This window comes from Canis lupus, chromosome 4 (genome assembly GCF_011100685.1).
Source record: "Canis lupus familiaris isolate Mischka breed German Shepherd chromosome 4, alternate assembly UU_Cfam_GSD_1.0, whole genome shotgun sequence".
NCBI lineage: Eukaryota > Metazoa > Chordata > Mammalia > Carnivora > Canidae > Canis > Canis lupus.
In genome coordinates, this window is record NC_049225.1 from 56712723 (window position 1) to 56727740 (window position 15018).

General features: G+C 40.2%; 1 protein-coding gene across 6 annotated transcripts in view; it reads right to left on the reverse strand.

The window, feature by feature from the left end:
- Positions 1–15018, reverse strand: part of GRIA1 (glutamate ionotropic receptor AMPA type subunit 1) — a 355704-nt gene that overhangs the window by 98795 nt on the left and 241891 nt on the right. The window lies entirely within an intron of this gene.

The window sequence follows — 15018 nt, forward strand, 5'->3', positions numbered from 1 at the left end:
AATTGATCTTTGGTTTTCTTAGAGTCCTATTCTCCTCTTATGCCCAACAATGAAGAAAAATAGGAATATCAAGAATTCTATAGTGATCTTTCAGCTTTGGCTAGGAGATTTCCAATTCTAGAACATTTTTCCAAAGATATTTCAAAATTATGTCCATATCATATATATATATGATATGTCCATGTCCATGTCCCATAGAATGATTAATGATTTAATGTGGTGGACGGACAGGGCATCAGATTATGCCAAATCATATAGTGATAAAGTTATTTGCATTCTATTTCTCTTTCCATCCAGCTCAATTTGTTAAGGAAGTGTCATCCTGGAGTTACTGTAACTTTACATCCTTTCTAACATGTGCCCTGACAGCCTCAAGCTCAGAGCTTTTAGTAGGTGACAGTGCTTAAGTAAAACCTAATATTTAACAACTGAAGAAATCACCAATTCAACCCATGAATATACAGATAAAGAAACTTGAGTCTCAAATCACACTGACCCATGAGCAGAACCCAGGCCTGCCAGTTTGTGTAATTATTCCACACTGTTCTCAACATTCTGGTCAACATTCTCTATGTTATTCCCATGTTCCTGTGTGTTTCACTTTGTTTCCATTTCTTGGGGGCTCCTTTTCGTTCTAGGCAGACAGTGCTCACTTCAAAAAATTCAACAAATATTTGTTATTGCTTGCTGTATGGAAAATAATGTCCTTAGAGGCTTCACATTGAAAGGGAAATAAAAGGAAATTTGTTCAAAGGAATGATACCAGGAGAGTGGAGCAAAGCTATGTTATGTGAAGAATAGCTGCAGGAGGAGGGGACAGGAAGAAAAGACTCAGAGAGAGGTGTTCACTGAAGGATTGACATGAGATTGGTACTATGAAACCTGATTTAGGAGTATTTGGCAGAAATTTCAGAAAAACAAACACTAAATATAAAGAAGTGGGTATTTTATTTAAGGTGGCGCAACCTGAGGGTGAGAGTAAGTTTCCCCATTTCTGAAGATGTTCAAGTAGTAGACCTTTACAGAGATGTTGTATTTGGTGCTCACTCTTACTCCCCCAGGGTATAGAGTGCTGGGGACATATGTCGACTTAGAGGCAGGGTCAAACATCACAAGGGCCCAGCCTTCTTTTATACTCTTCCATCTATGAGTTTCTGTGATTTGAAATCATAAACAGGTAGACCAGGCTTCATGGCTTCCATTGGGCAGTCAAACAAAATGATACACACAAAGGCAAAAGTATTCTCCCCATGCTTCAAGACTAGTACACATCTGTACTCCAAATCACACCAGTCTTCTGATAACTAGTCCAGTGTTTTCTTCACCTTAGGAGGAGGTAAATATTAGCGTTCTGAGGCTTTGTTGAAGATGATGCTCTTTTCTCAGGTCTGGGTGACCCGAGTGGCATCTAAACTAGACGCCAGCCCTTATCTTCCCCTTCCTCTGCCTAATCAGCCTGAGTGGTCTTTTTAAAAACATTAATTGTATCATGTTGCTTCTTTGCGTAAAATCCATGAAATCCCTTCTCTTACACTTGAAATAAAATTTAAACTCCTTGGTAACCCTTAAGACCCTATGTGCTCTGGCCCGTAACTTGCTCTCCAGTATCTCCACAACATGGGCTTTGGGCTTTGTTTGGTCCTTCCTACTCAAAATGCTCACACCCTTATCACATGCCATTCTCCTCCCTGATAATTGCATCAACCCTATTCATCCTCCAGACCTCACCTGACCCAGTACTTTTTCAGCATTCAGACTTAAGACTCTCAGAGCCCCATGCAGCTCACATTGCAGTTGAAATCTGATTTCTGTTGGTGTAATTGTTGACAGTCTATTGCTTCCCTAGATTATAAGCTCTATAAGAGTAAAGAACCTTATAGTACCTAGCCTAGAGTGGGCCTCAATAACATGTGGATGCATGAATGTCAAGTCTCTCATAACCTGGTAGTTCTATTCACATTGCATTTGGATTCTAGAGACCTGGAATATTTTTCAGAGCCAGGAGAATCCAAACTTGCTTAAAGCTTAGGATGCCTGGAGTCAAGTAGTAGACCAAGTGTTCAGGATGGCTACTCCCTTTTCTAACATTACTGAACTGAGAGACCCAACTAAGGTATCTCAAGTTGAGGATTATCTAGTAAAAGTCAAAGCCCTCCCAAGAAATTTCCAAGCCAATGTTTCCTTCTTCACTGTTCTCCTTTAATTCATATTTATCTGGTAGGTGTTGAGAGCAGCTTACCCTACACACTATTCCCTATATCCCTACCTACTTGATAAAAATAGCAAAGAAGGAGTCTATTGTTTAATAGCCAGTAAGTGTCATCTGTGGAATAACTAGAAGATCAGAGGAAGAGGCTCCTGAAAATGTGACATCATTCCAATGCTTCATTTGCATCTGATCCACGTGATAGGAACTCGAGTATAAGGCAATGTCTTTCTTCAATTCAGATCTGGTACAGGCAAAGCTGGGCCTCTATCCAAGAACCCTGCATTTTCTAGTTCTGTATCAAAAGTAAGGAGCCAAGACTGAGTCTTTGCTCTTTGACTGACCAGCCCTATAACCTTGGCAAGTTGCCTGCTCAGCTGGGCCTCGATCTACTCATAGGGTGATACAACTCTATGTCATGGTGAGAAACCAAAACTTTCAGTACTAGACTTAGTTGATTATTTTCCTTTAATGGATTTAAAGCTATTGGAATTATTTTTTTTAAGATTTTATTTATTTATTCATGAGACACACACACACACACACACACACACACACACACACACACAGAGGCAGAGACACAGGCAGAGGGAGAAGCAGGCTCCATGCAGGGAGCCTGACGTGGAACTTGATTCTGGGACTCCAGGATCATGCCTGGGCTGAAGGCAGATGCTAAACCGCTGAGCCACCCAGGGATCCCAAGCTATTGGAATTAAAATGGTAGAGGCAAAAGCACTTTGAAAAGTGCTATTGAAATAGCAGACATTATTTTTGAGAGGATTCTTGTAGGAATCTACAGGATAAACTCCTTCATAGGGAAGAAACAGCTGTGATCTTGTCTTCGGAAGTGTGCCTAGTCACCTGAATTTTATTAATCTCATAACTTGGCACAGCTCTTCCTCAAAGTATCTAAGTGATGGAGGATTCCCTATGTCCCTCTAGAGAACTGGTCACAACTTCTATGGCTTGTTGGACTCTTTTTCTTACTTGATCTTATATTTACAGTCTTGCAAAATGGATGGGTGAAGGATGAATATCCCCATCTTACAGATGAAAGATCTGCACTTATGAGACATAAAGTAACTTACCCAAGGTCACAGAGTGCGGCATTGGCCAATCTGGGACTAAGAACCAGGACTTTAAATTTCTTATCCAGTACTCTACACACTGTAGAACATTACTTTCCTTACCAGATTGTGATTGATTTCTAGATGGGCATGGACTTCCTTAACCCATGATATCTCCCTGATGTTGGATCATAGCCAATATTCATTTCTTATAAAGCTCAGTGGAATGTTTGGTATCTACAGAAAGCAGTCTGACCACCAGCATCTTGATAGAATTGGAAACCTGTTTGTATTTGTTTTCTATCACTGCATAACAAATCACCACAAACTTAGCACCTTCTAGCAGTACTCATTCATAGTTCTCAATATCATATGTCAATGTCATAAATGGTGATTTTAGTACTATTTCAATTATGTGACAAGTAAGAAAGCAGTACTAAGTAGACACAGAAGGGCTTGATAATTAATCTGCTGACAGGGATCAGGGAGAGTTACTAGAGGAGGAGAAAACTGTGCTAGGTTTTGGAGTATAAGTAGGAGACTGCCAAGCAGAAAGATGCCGAGGGTAGGAGAAGGCTCAGCAGATAGAGGTAAAAGGAAGAGGTAGTGGGATATTATCTCTGCTGTGAACTTCCCAATTATTCCCAGCAGGACACTAAGCAATCCCTTCTGTTTCCCCATCGCGCTACAATCATTCTCATATTACAGTTCAAACCATGCTGCTGTAATGACTTTTTTTAAGATGTTGCTTTGATTATTACTTATGTTAATATTGATCATCAGAGAAGGTGCTGGATTGAACTTGATAACAGAGCAGAAATTGGGAGGGGCAGACTGGGTGAAGAGATCAAAGTGACAGGATTTGGTGATCAATGGGAGCAGGGGTTATGGGGGAGGATAATACTCAAATGACAGTTCATGCCTACTGGGTGAATGGATTCTGACATGCTCTATTGGATGCTGGCCATCAGCTGTCTCTTCTCATAAATGATTTTTTATTCTTTTGTTAATAAGACACTAAATATATTATTAAACATGATGCTAATAGAAGATAGCTAGCTCTGATTGGATCATTCTCTGATTCTGACAGGTATTTCTTGTCCTGATCATGGATTAGGATTCACTAATTAATTGTTTCTAATCTCTCAGCTTGGATTTGTTGCTCTGGCTGAGGGGTAGGCAAATTTTTTGTGTGTAAAAGTCTAGGCAATAAATATTTCAGGCTTTGAGGGCCTTATGTACTACTTGTCTCTGTTGTTGTAGCCATAGACAGCAGGTAAACACATGCACATAACTGTATCACAATAAAACTTTAATACTAAAAACACACAACAGGCTGAATTTGGCCTGTGGACCACATTTTGCTGTCTTTTGCACTCCATCCTACTGTGAATGTCAGACTTTTGATTTAAGTTAATATGTTACAGTAGTTGAGAGATATCTTGACATCTATGTAGTTATTATCACCTCCACATAAATACCCAGATAAAATATTGCAGTGATTCATTTGACAATTACTTTCGTGCTATCCTCAGGGAGAAAGTAGAGGGCACTAGTCAAGAGAATGGGCCCAGTCATCAGACAAAGCAGGATGGAGTCCTGTCTCATTACTTACTGGTTGTATGACTTTGGGCAAGTCACTAAATCTTTCTTTGCTAGTTTCTTCACAAAATGAAGTAATAGCACTTAGGCATTTTTAAGAATTAAAAAGGAAAATACAAATGGATCATGTAGCACAGTGCCTGGCACAGGGTAAACATTTCAGTATGGAGGTAAAGCAGATGGTGTGAGGAGCGACGAACTGCCTGGAGGTGAGGGAGCAGATACCATGCCAGGGACATTCAGGAAAACAGATCCTTGGGATGTGGGAAGTGGAAAGTTATTAAAAAGCAATTAACTTTTGATCCCATCAACCTACTCTCTAAGACCTCCCGACACGGAGTTGGATATGGACATTCTTCTTTATTTCAAAAGCAAATTTCCTATCATCCCCAAGAGGAAGGGGATGGAAGGGATACCTCCTGTGTGCCTTCATTCAGCTGAGCTCAAGAGGTCACTGAGCTCAACCTATTTCCTTTTGTCATCTGCTTCAAATGGCTATTTTTAAAAAGTAATGAAAACATGGGTGTGAAGGTAGAAACTCAGATGGCCTGCCTCTAAATTACTGGGAGAAACAAAAGTCCATCTTGGTTAATTACTGAACTAAGCTATGCTCAGAGAGAGGCTCACTTGGGATCATGTATCAAGGTTCCCAGACCAGTGTAAATAGCTCTGGCCACATGCAATAATTTTACTGATGAGGCCACTTCATCTAAGACACTGCGTCTGAGTGGCCAATTATCCATTTGTCACCAGCTGCAAATCACTCAGCACTTCCCTGGCTAGCAGGAGTGACTCATTTTAATTGCCCTAGCTGCTGGTCACTGTGTTTCAGCACTGTGACAGGGGGAAGGCCTTGGACTCTTATGGTGAGTCCCAGGGATGGGAAGCTGAGGGTTGGACAATAAGTTCTAAGGAAAGCCCCAGTACTCTTTGAGCTAGTACCCTGTTTGCAGCACGTGCATAGTTAGGTTTCAAAGAAGAGTGGTTTTTGTCTTCTTCGGTGAAATTTCTGTTCATGTCGTTTGCCCATTTCATGATTGGATTGTTTGTTTCTTTGCTGTTGAGTTTAATAAGTTCTTTATAGATCTTGGATACTAGCCCTTTATCTGATATGTCATTTGCAAATATCTTCTCCCATTCTGTAGGTTGTCTTTGAGTTTTGTTGACTGTTTCTTTTGCTGTGCAGAAGCTTTTGATCTTGATTAAGTCCCAATAATTCATTTTTACTTTTGTTTCTCTTGCCTTCATAGATGTGTCTTGCAAGAAGTTGCTGTGGCCAAGTTCAAAAAGGGTGTTGCCTGTGTTCTCCTCGAGGATTTTGATGGATTCTTGTCTCACATTTAGATCTTTCACCCATTTTGAGTTTATCTTTGTGTATGGTGTTAGAGAATGGTCCAGTGTCCTTCTGCACGTGGCTGTCCAATTTTCCCAGCACCATTTATTGAAGAGACTGTCCTTTTTCCAGTGGATAGTCTTTCCTGCTTTGTCAAATATTAGTCGACCATAGAGCTGAGGGCCCATTTCTGGGCTTTCTATTCTGTTCCAGTGATCTATGTGTCTCTTTTTGTGCCAGTACCATACTATCTTGATGATCACAGCTTTGTAGTACAACTTGAAATCCGGCATTGTGATGCCCCTGGCTCTGGTTTTCTTTTTCAATATTCCCCTGGATATTCAGGGTCTTTTCTGATTCCACACAAATCTTAAGATTATTCATTCTAACTCTCTGAAGAAAGTCCATGGTATTTTGATAGGGATTGCATTGAATGTGTAAATTTCCCTGGGTAGCATTGACATTTTGGCCAACAAACACATGAGAAAATGCTCCACATCACTTGCCATCAGGGAAATACAAATCAAAACCACAATGAGATACCACCTCACACCAGTGAGAATGGTGAAAATTAACAAGACAGGAAACAACAAATGTTGGAGAGGATGTGGAGAAAGGGGAACCCTCTTGCACTGTTGATGGGAATGTGAACTGGTACAGCCACTCTAGAAAACTGTGTGGAGGCTCCTCAAACAGTTAAAAATAGAACTACCCTATGACCCAGCAATCGCACTGCTGGGTATTTACCCCAAAGATATAGATGCAGTGAAAGACTGAGACACCTGCACCCCATGTTTATAGTAGCAATGTCCACAATAGCCAAACTATGGAAGGAGCCTCGGTGTCCATCAAAAGATGAATGGAGGGGATCCCTGGGTGGCTCAGTGGTTTAGTGCCTGCCTTCAGCCCAGGGAGTGATCCTGGAGTCCTGGGATCGAGTCCCACATCAGGCTCCCTGCATGGAGTCTGCTTCTCCCTCTGCCTGTGTCTCTGCCATTCTCTCTCTCTCTCTCTCTCTCTCTCTCTGTGTCTCATGAATAAATAAAATCTTTTTTTAAAAAAGAAAGATGAATGGATAATGAAGACGTGGTCTATATAATAATGGAACATCACTCAGCAATTAGAAACGACAAATAACCACCATTTGCCAAAGTGGTTGGAATTGGAGGGTATTATGCTGAGTAAAGTTTGGAGAAGGACAATCATTATATGGTTTCACTTTTATACAGGGAATATAAAAAATAGTGAAAGGGGATTAAGGGGAAAGGAGAGAATATAAGTGGGAAATATCAGAGAGGGTGACAGAATATGAGAGACCCCTAACTCTGGGAAATGAACAAGGCATAGTAGAAGGGGAGGTGGGCAGAGGGATGGGGTGACTGGGTGACGGGCATTGAGGGGGCACTTGGTGGGATGAGCACTGGGAGTTATGCTATATGTTGGCAAATCTAACTCCAATAAAAAATATACCCCCCCCCCAATATAAAGAAGAGTGGTCTTACGTTCCTATTGTTTTCCAATTAGGTAGGAGTGTAGCATGGGCATAGTTTGCAAAAGAAAGGATGTAGATGAGTTCAGTCATTCCTAAAATGTACTAAATTCTTTCATTCCTTCTGTAAGCATCAGTTTCCACACTTGAAAATGGAGATAATGATTTCCATCTCATGGGTGATAAGAATTCCAGGAGTAAGTCATGTCTTGCACTTAGCACAGACACAAGAATACTAATGGTATTGGTGTCACCAGTAGCAATGGTTATGGTGATGTTGATGATTTTTTCTAGAAACACTCCTCTTAGCTTCTAGACCCCTCTGCTCCTCAGTCTCCTCCTATTTTGCAGGTTTCTCTTTATGTTTTTTTCCGAGAGAGAGAGAGAGAGAGAGAGAGAGAGAGAGAGAGAGAACACACATGCATACACATGTGTGTGTGTGTGTGTGCCAGGTGGGGGAAGGGCAGAAAGGGAAGGAGAGAGAATCTTAAGCAGGTTCCATGTTTAACATGCAGCCCAACATGACACTTGATCTCATGACCCTGAAATCATGACCTGAGCCAAAATCAAGAGTCAGATGCTTAACTGACTGGAGCCACCAGGAGCCCCAAGGTTGTTCCTTTATAGTCTTTTTTGCTCATTCTTCCTTTTTGCCCAATGTCAAGCTCTTTCTGTGCTCAAAGCTTAGGCCTCAGCTCTCTTCCCAACCCTGCCTACCATCTTGCTCCAGCTGACCTCCTCCAGTGCAAGTCCTTTATTCATAGATGCTAACAACTCCCTAATTAATTAATTAATTAATTGATTAATTTTAATGGATATAAACTATTTTTATTAAAAAATTAAAGAAAATTAAAAATAAAGGTGATGGAGGCAGGCAGACAATTTTAAAAACTTCCACTTAATCTAAGAATTATATTCATTGAAAGGTAGAATAAAATTGAACACACAATTGGTTGGTAGTATAACTAAGCTTAGAACATAAAAAAATTTTAACATTTTCTCATATTGACGTTATATGTCAAAATCACATATAACTAGATCCTGTCTATCTATCTATCTATCTATCTATCTATCTATCTATCTATCTATCTATCCATTTTTTTATTTATCATTATTAATTATAATGGCTAAGAATTACTGTACTAAAAATTAAGAGTAAAAAAAAATCCTTGGAAGACTGCTCTCTAGAAAAGGGGTGAAACTCTTAAAAGTTGGAGCCATAGTGTTTAGAGAGCACCCTACCAGTCCTGGATTCTGTTCTCTGCTGAATGCTGGACTCAGTTCTTTCTACAGATCATCAGTTGGATGGGCCCAGCCTCTGCTCAATGACCTATAGTGGCAATGAGATTTTAAGATGGAGGCAGTTTTGTGTATTCTCAGTCAGGGGTGGTACAGATTTTGTTGGTCCCAAAGTGTGTGTAATTTTGGACTCCTTCTTAAGAAAAAGAATACAAAATTAGGGCCTGGAGGAGTTTGTACAACAGAGGTGTCCTGAAGTTCAAGCTTCATCAGCCTCATAGAAAAATTTTCTTCTGTTCTCAATTATTTCAGCTCTTTTCCAAACTTAGTCATTTTGAGACTTCTTACAACTAGGTTGCTCTACCTGCTTTAACCTGGGTTATTGAAATCTCTTTTTAAGTGCAGTCAAAAATAGGCACAAGATTACAGGTGTATTCCGACTAGCCCAGAATAACAAAGTACTAGCATCTTCTTTTATTTAAGAACCTTACACCAGTATTACTGCAGTGATAATACTAACTTATTAAAAACTCCACAATACACAGATGATGGAACTTGATTTTAAGTAATCTAAAACATTTGTTTTACTGGGAGAGGTAAATTTTGTTCTTCTCTTCCACTCTACTTCATGAGCTCATATTCAGATGATTTCTCTTATACCACAATCAACAACAGCAAATAATGATTAACACTAGTGAATATTTACTTATTGAATGTGCTAGGTACCATTCTAAATACTTTACACACCTTAACTTATTGATTTACAATTTATCCTCCCCAAATCTGATGAGATAGGTACTTTTACTATCTTTATTTTACACATAAGGAAACTGAGATATGGAGAGGTTAAAACTTGCTCAAGACCCTTACCTCACATCATATACAAATATTAACCCAAATTGAATCTGTAGGCCCTCTCCTGACCTCTAACATGTGTATCTAACTGCCTTCTTGACACCATAAACCTGAAATATTTAAAACAAAATTCTTAATGAACTCCTTCCAAAAAACCCCAAATAAATACCGCATTACTAACTCCTCTCCTTCTTCTTCATCTCAGGAAATGGCATCACTGTCTATCCCACTCTTTAAACCAAATATCAGAGACACATTTCTGCATTAGCTCTTTGTCTTACCCTCACATCTAGTCTGTCCCATCCAGTCATCCCCATAGCTACAGATACCATTCTAGACACTAAGTATTAGTGTCATATTTCATTGCTGCTTTTCTCATTCTTATACAATCCATGTCCACACAATAGCCAGAGGATCTTTTAAAATTATAAATAGTATCATGCTGTTTCCCACCCTACTTAAAATTGTCTCACTTAGTAAAATCCAAATGCCCTGCTTGAGTCAACCTGATCTGGCTCACCTCTAACCCCATCTTGTACCATCTTTCCTGTTATCATCATGCCCTAGCCTCATTGGCCTTCTTACAGTTCCTACCACATACCAAGTTCTTTCCCACTTCAGGACTTTTGCAGTTGCTGTTCCCTCTGCCTGGAACTCATTTCTCCGAAATTGTCCCAAACATGCCTCCATCTCCCCATTAAGTTTATGTTCGTACCTCATCTCCTCACATCCACCCCTCTAGGGATTGTCTCTGGCACCCATCTCTCTCTCACCTTACCTTGTTTCCTTTTCTTCATAGTACTTATCATAGTCTAAAATGATTTATATATATATTTATCAATTGATTTGTTATTCATTTTTATTGGTTTCCACTAAAATGTAAGTTCAGTGATGCCAGGGGTCTTATCTGTGTCATTCCCTGCTATATTCCTGGTGCCTAGCATAGTGCCTGGCAGAAAGCAGGTGCTCAATGAACATATACTGAATAAATGAATAATTACATAGTATTTATTGAGGACTGAATATATACCAAGCCTGATGAAAAATAACTAAGAAGTTTCTTCTTAAGGAGATCAGTAGAATGAATATGACTGACATAGAGTAGCTGTGAAATGTGGGCTGGGCTGAACAGCACAGGGAACCATTGATCGAGTGCTAAGGAAGTGCAGAGGTAGGAAAAGCTATGTCCAACTGGGAAAAATATGGAAAAGCATCAGGGAAGAGGGGCCATTGGCAGGGCTGTGCAGGGCAGGCAGGCTTTGAACATTCTCAAATAGAAAGAGAGGCATTTCTTGGGGGCAGGAACAGCCTGTGCTGTGGTGTGGAGATGGGACAAGAAAGTGAACAAGCAAGAATTTCACTTTGCCTCAAAAGTAGTAACCGCCCAACATCCATTTTCTCTGGGTATGGCCTTTGAACTGGACACTGCAGAAGATACTTGGCATCCATTTTTTAAATCCCCATCACTCTCTTTAGCTCAGCTAGTCATATCTCTTTTTGATAACTGAGGAAACTGAGGTTCAGAAAGATAATTTACTCAAGGTCACAAAGCAGGTGATGGAACTCATATCAAATGTGAATCCAGATCCATAAAATTAGATCTGGTGTGATTTACTTGTGCTGAAAATGGGTCCAGCTTGGACCAGGGCCATCACTCTCATCTTTCAAGGTTTACCTTTTCAGGTCCCAAGCACCACTTGCCCACAGTTCCTAGACACAAAGGAATATTTGGCACCATACTGGTGTTAAAAATGGGACTTCCTTCACATATATTTTGGGCTTAAGTTCTTAGAAGAAGCCACTCTCTTTTTATAGCTAGCTGCCTGCTGGCTAGCCCACAATACCAAAACATATGGCTTCCCTATATCCAAAGCCCTCCCTAGAGCTCCTACTATTTGCTGATCCACCAGCTGGTTTCAGAAGTGAGATGGGTTCCAAGGGTCTGGGTCCCTGACTCAGGGCACCAGGTGTGGGCCTGGGTTGTCATCTGTGGCCCAACATATCCCGCATTTGAAGTCCTTAGGTTGGAATGTTGTAGGCTTTTAAAAAATAGGTCCTGACCCATCAGCAAATGGTAGATAAAATAACAAACAGTGTGTGCTTCTGCTCTAATTAATGTTTGGTTATCTCCAGGACAGGGCGTGTATGGAAAGGAGGTACTTAGAACAACTAGTTGAAAATCTTCCATTTCCAGGTATTTTTTTTACCCTGCCCAGTTCCCTGAATGCTCAGACCCCCAACTCCCACGTATCCACAACCAACCTGGCAGGGCAACCCCAGAGGCAGGGAGCATCTGCTCTTCTTCTTCCCCACAGCCCCCTGTTCATTTTACTAAAAGGGACAACACAGCTATTTCTGGGACAATGAAGAGAATTATTAAGAGTTCAGAAATGGTATAATTTTCCTACTCCTGTCCCTGCCATTCATTAACTGTATGGTTTGGAAAAGTTATTTTACATATCTGAGGCTCAGTTTCATCTATCTATGAAATGGTGAGAATAGCAGGAATAACCTAAAAGTGTTGTGAGGATGAGCTCTAATGGGCCTAGCAGGGTACCTGGACCAGAGTGGACTTCTGGTAGAAGCAGCTAATACTATTCAGAAATGAGAGATGACATAGAAAGAAGTTTTAGTAGGCTGTTAAGTGGAAAAAAACAGTTTATAAAATGGAGTATATGACCCCATTAAAAAATTTAGTGTTATTATTTTTAAGATTGAAGTATAGTTGACACACAATGTTTTATTAGTTTCAGGTGTACAACATAGTGATCAATATCTCTATATGTGATGCTGTGCCTACCACAAGTGTAGCTACAATATTTCACCCTACAACACTATTACAATTTTATTGACTGCATTCCCTATGGTATAGCTTTTATCCTTATGACTTATTCATTCCATAACAACTGGAAACCTGTATCTCCTACTCCCTTTCATCCATTTTCCCCAGGCCCCTACACCATCCCCTCTAGCCACTATCAGTTTATTCTCTGTATTTATGGTTCTGTTTCTGCTGTTTGTTCATTTGTTTTGTTTTTTTAGATTCCACATATAAATGAAATTATATGGTATTTGTCTTTCTTTTTTTTTTAATTTTTATTTATTTATGATAGTCACACAGAGAGAGAGAGAGGCAGAGACACAGGCAGAGGGAGAAGCAGGCTCCATGCACCGGGAGCCCGACATGGGACTCGATCCCGGGTCTCCAGGACCGTGCCCTGGGCCAAAGGCAGGCGCCAAACCGCTGCGCCACCCAGGGATCCCCAGTATTTGTCTTTCTCTTACTTATTTCCCCTAGCATAATACCTTCTAGGTTTACCCACATTGCAAATGGCAAGATCTCATTCTTTTTTATGATTAATCTCTCTCTCTCTCTCTCTCTCTATATATATATATATATATCTCACATCTTTTAAAAATATTTTTTAATTAAATTTTTTTTATTTTTTAAAGATTTTAATTTATTATTCATGAGAGACACAGGCAGAGTGAGAAGCAGGCTCCTTATGGGGAGCCTGTTGTGGAACTAGATCCTGGAACTCTGGGATCACCTGAGCTGAAGGCAGACACAACCTCTGAGCTATCCAGGCATCCCACATCTTTTATTTTATTTTTTAATTTTATTTATTTATTTATTTATTTTTTCCACATCTTTTTTTTTTAAAGAGAGAGTATGAGCCATGGGGGGAGGGGCAGAGAGAGAGGGAGAGTGAGACTCTTAAGCAGGCTCCATACCTAGCATAGAGCCTGATGTGGGGCTCAATCTCACCACCCTGAGATCATGACCTGAGCTGAAATCAAGACTTGGATGCTCAACTTACTAAGTCACCCAGGTGCCCCTATAGAGCACATCTTCTTTATCCTTTCATCTATCAACGAGCACTTAGTTTCTTTCCATATCTTGGCTACTGTAAATAATTCTGTGAGAAACACAGGGGGTGCACACATCTTTTGAATTAGTGTTTCCATTTTCTTTGGATAAATACTCAGTAGTAGAGTTATTGGATCATATGGTAACTCTATTTTTAAGTTTTAGAAAAACCACCATATTGTTTTCCACAGCATCTGTACCAATTTGCACTCTCACCAATGGTATATGAACATTCCTTTTTCTTACATCCTCACCCACTTATTATTTGTCTTTTTGATTCTAGCCCATTCTGACACATAGAAGGTGATATCTCGCTGTGGTTCTGATTTGCATTTCCCTGATGATTAATGACATTGAGCATCTTTTCATGTGTCTGTTGGTATATGTCCCCATTTGAAGACAGCTTTAGCAGAGATTAAGTGTCTGGATTTATCCTGCTGGCCGGATTACAGGCTCTCTTTCTTTTCTACCTTCTATTTTCTGATTTTCTAAGTGAATACCCACAGTGTTTATAATATAAAGAAAACCGAGGATATACCGGTTAAAATTATGGGTGTGAGATCATCTGACTAGGGTTCAAATCCCAGCTTCTTCTCCCACTGGCTATGTGACCTTGGAGAAGTAACTTAGCTCTCTCTGAGTTTTGGCACACTCAACTGAAAAATGGAGATAATAGCAGGTCAGCTACTCAGTATTACTACTATTCTTTCATCACTAACTTGGGTGGCAAGGAGTCAGGAAGAAGAAAGAAAGGATCAATACATAGGGAAGTGAGGAAAAATCTCCCTGTGAGGTTAATTTTTAGGCTGAGAGCTGAAGGTTGAGCATGATTTATTTTTTTTATTTTTATTTTTTAAATTTTATTTATTTGTGATAGTCACACACACACAGAGAGAGAGAGGCAGAGACATAGGCAGAGGGAGAAGCAGGCTCCATGCACCAGAAGCCTGATGTGGGATTCGATCCCGGGTCTCCAGGATCACGCCCTGGGCCAAAGGCAGGCACTAAACCGCTGCGCCACCCAGGGTTCCCTTGAGCATGATTTAGATGTGTGAAGAATCCGGAAGAACAGCATTATAGTCAGAGGAAACAGGAAGAGCAAAGACTCTGAGGCAGGAAAAGGTTTCACGTGTTCAAGGTAATTAGCTGTGTAGTGAGCATATGGAGAATGAGGCAAGGACTAGATCAACAGAGCCTCTGAAGTCAGGGAGTGGGCTCTGGATTTAACCATTAGGAGTCCGGCTCCAGGTGCCATCTCCTCTGAGAAGACTGCCTGCTGATTCTTACCCTCAGTTCTAATTTTTTCTGAACTTTTCTACTTTTTTCCTCAGTATCACTCCTTCTTCTGCTCTTTTT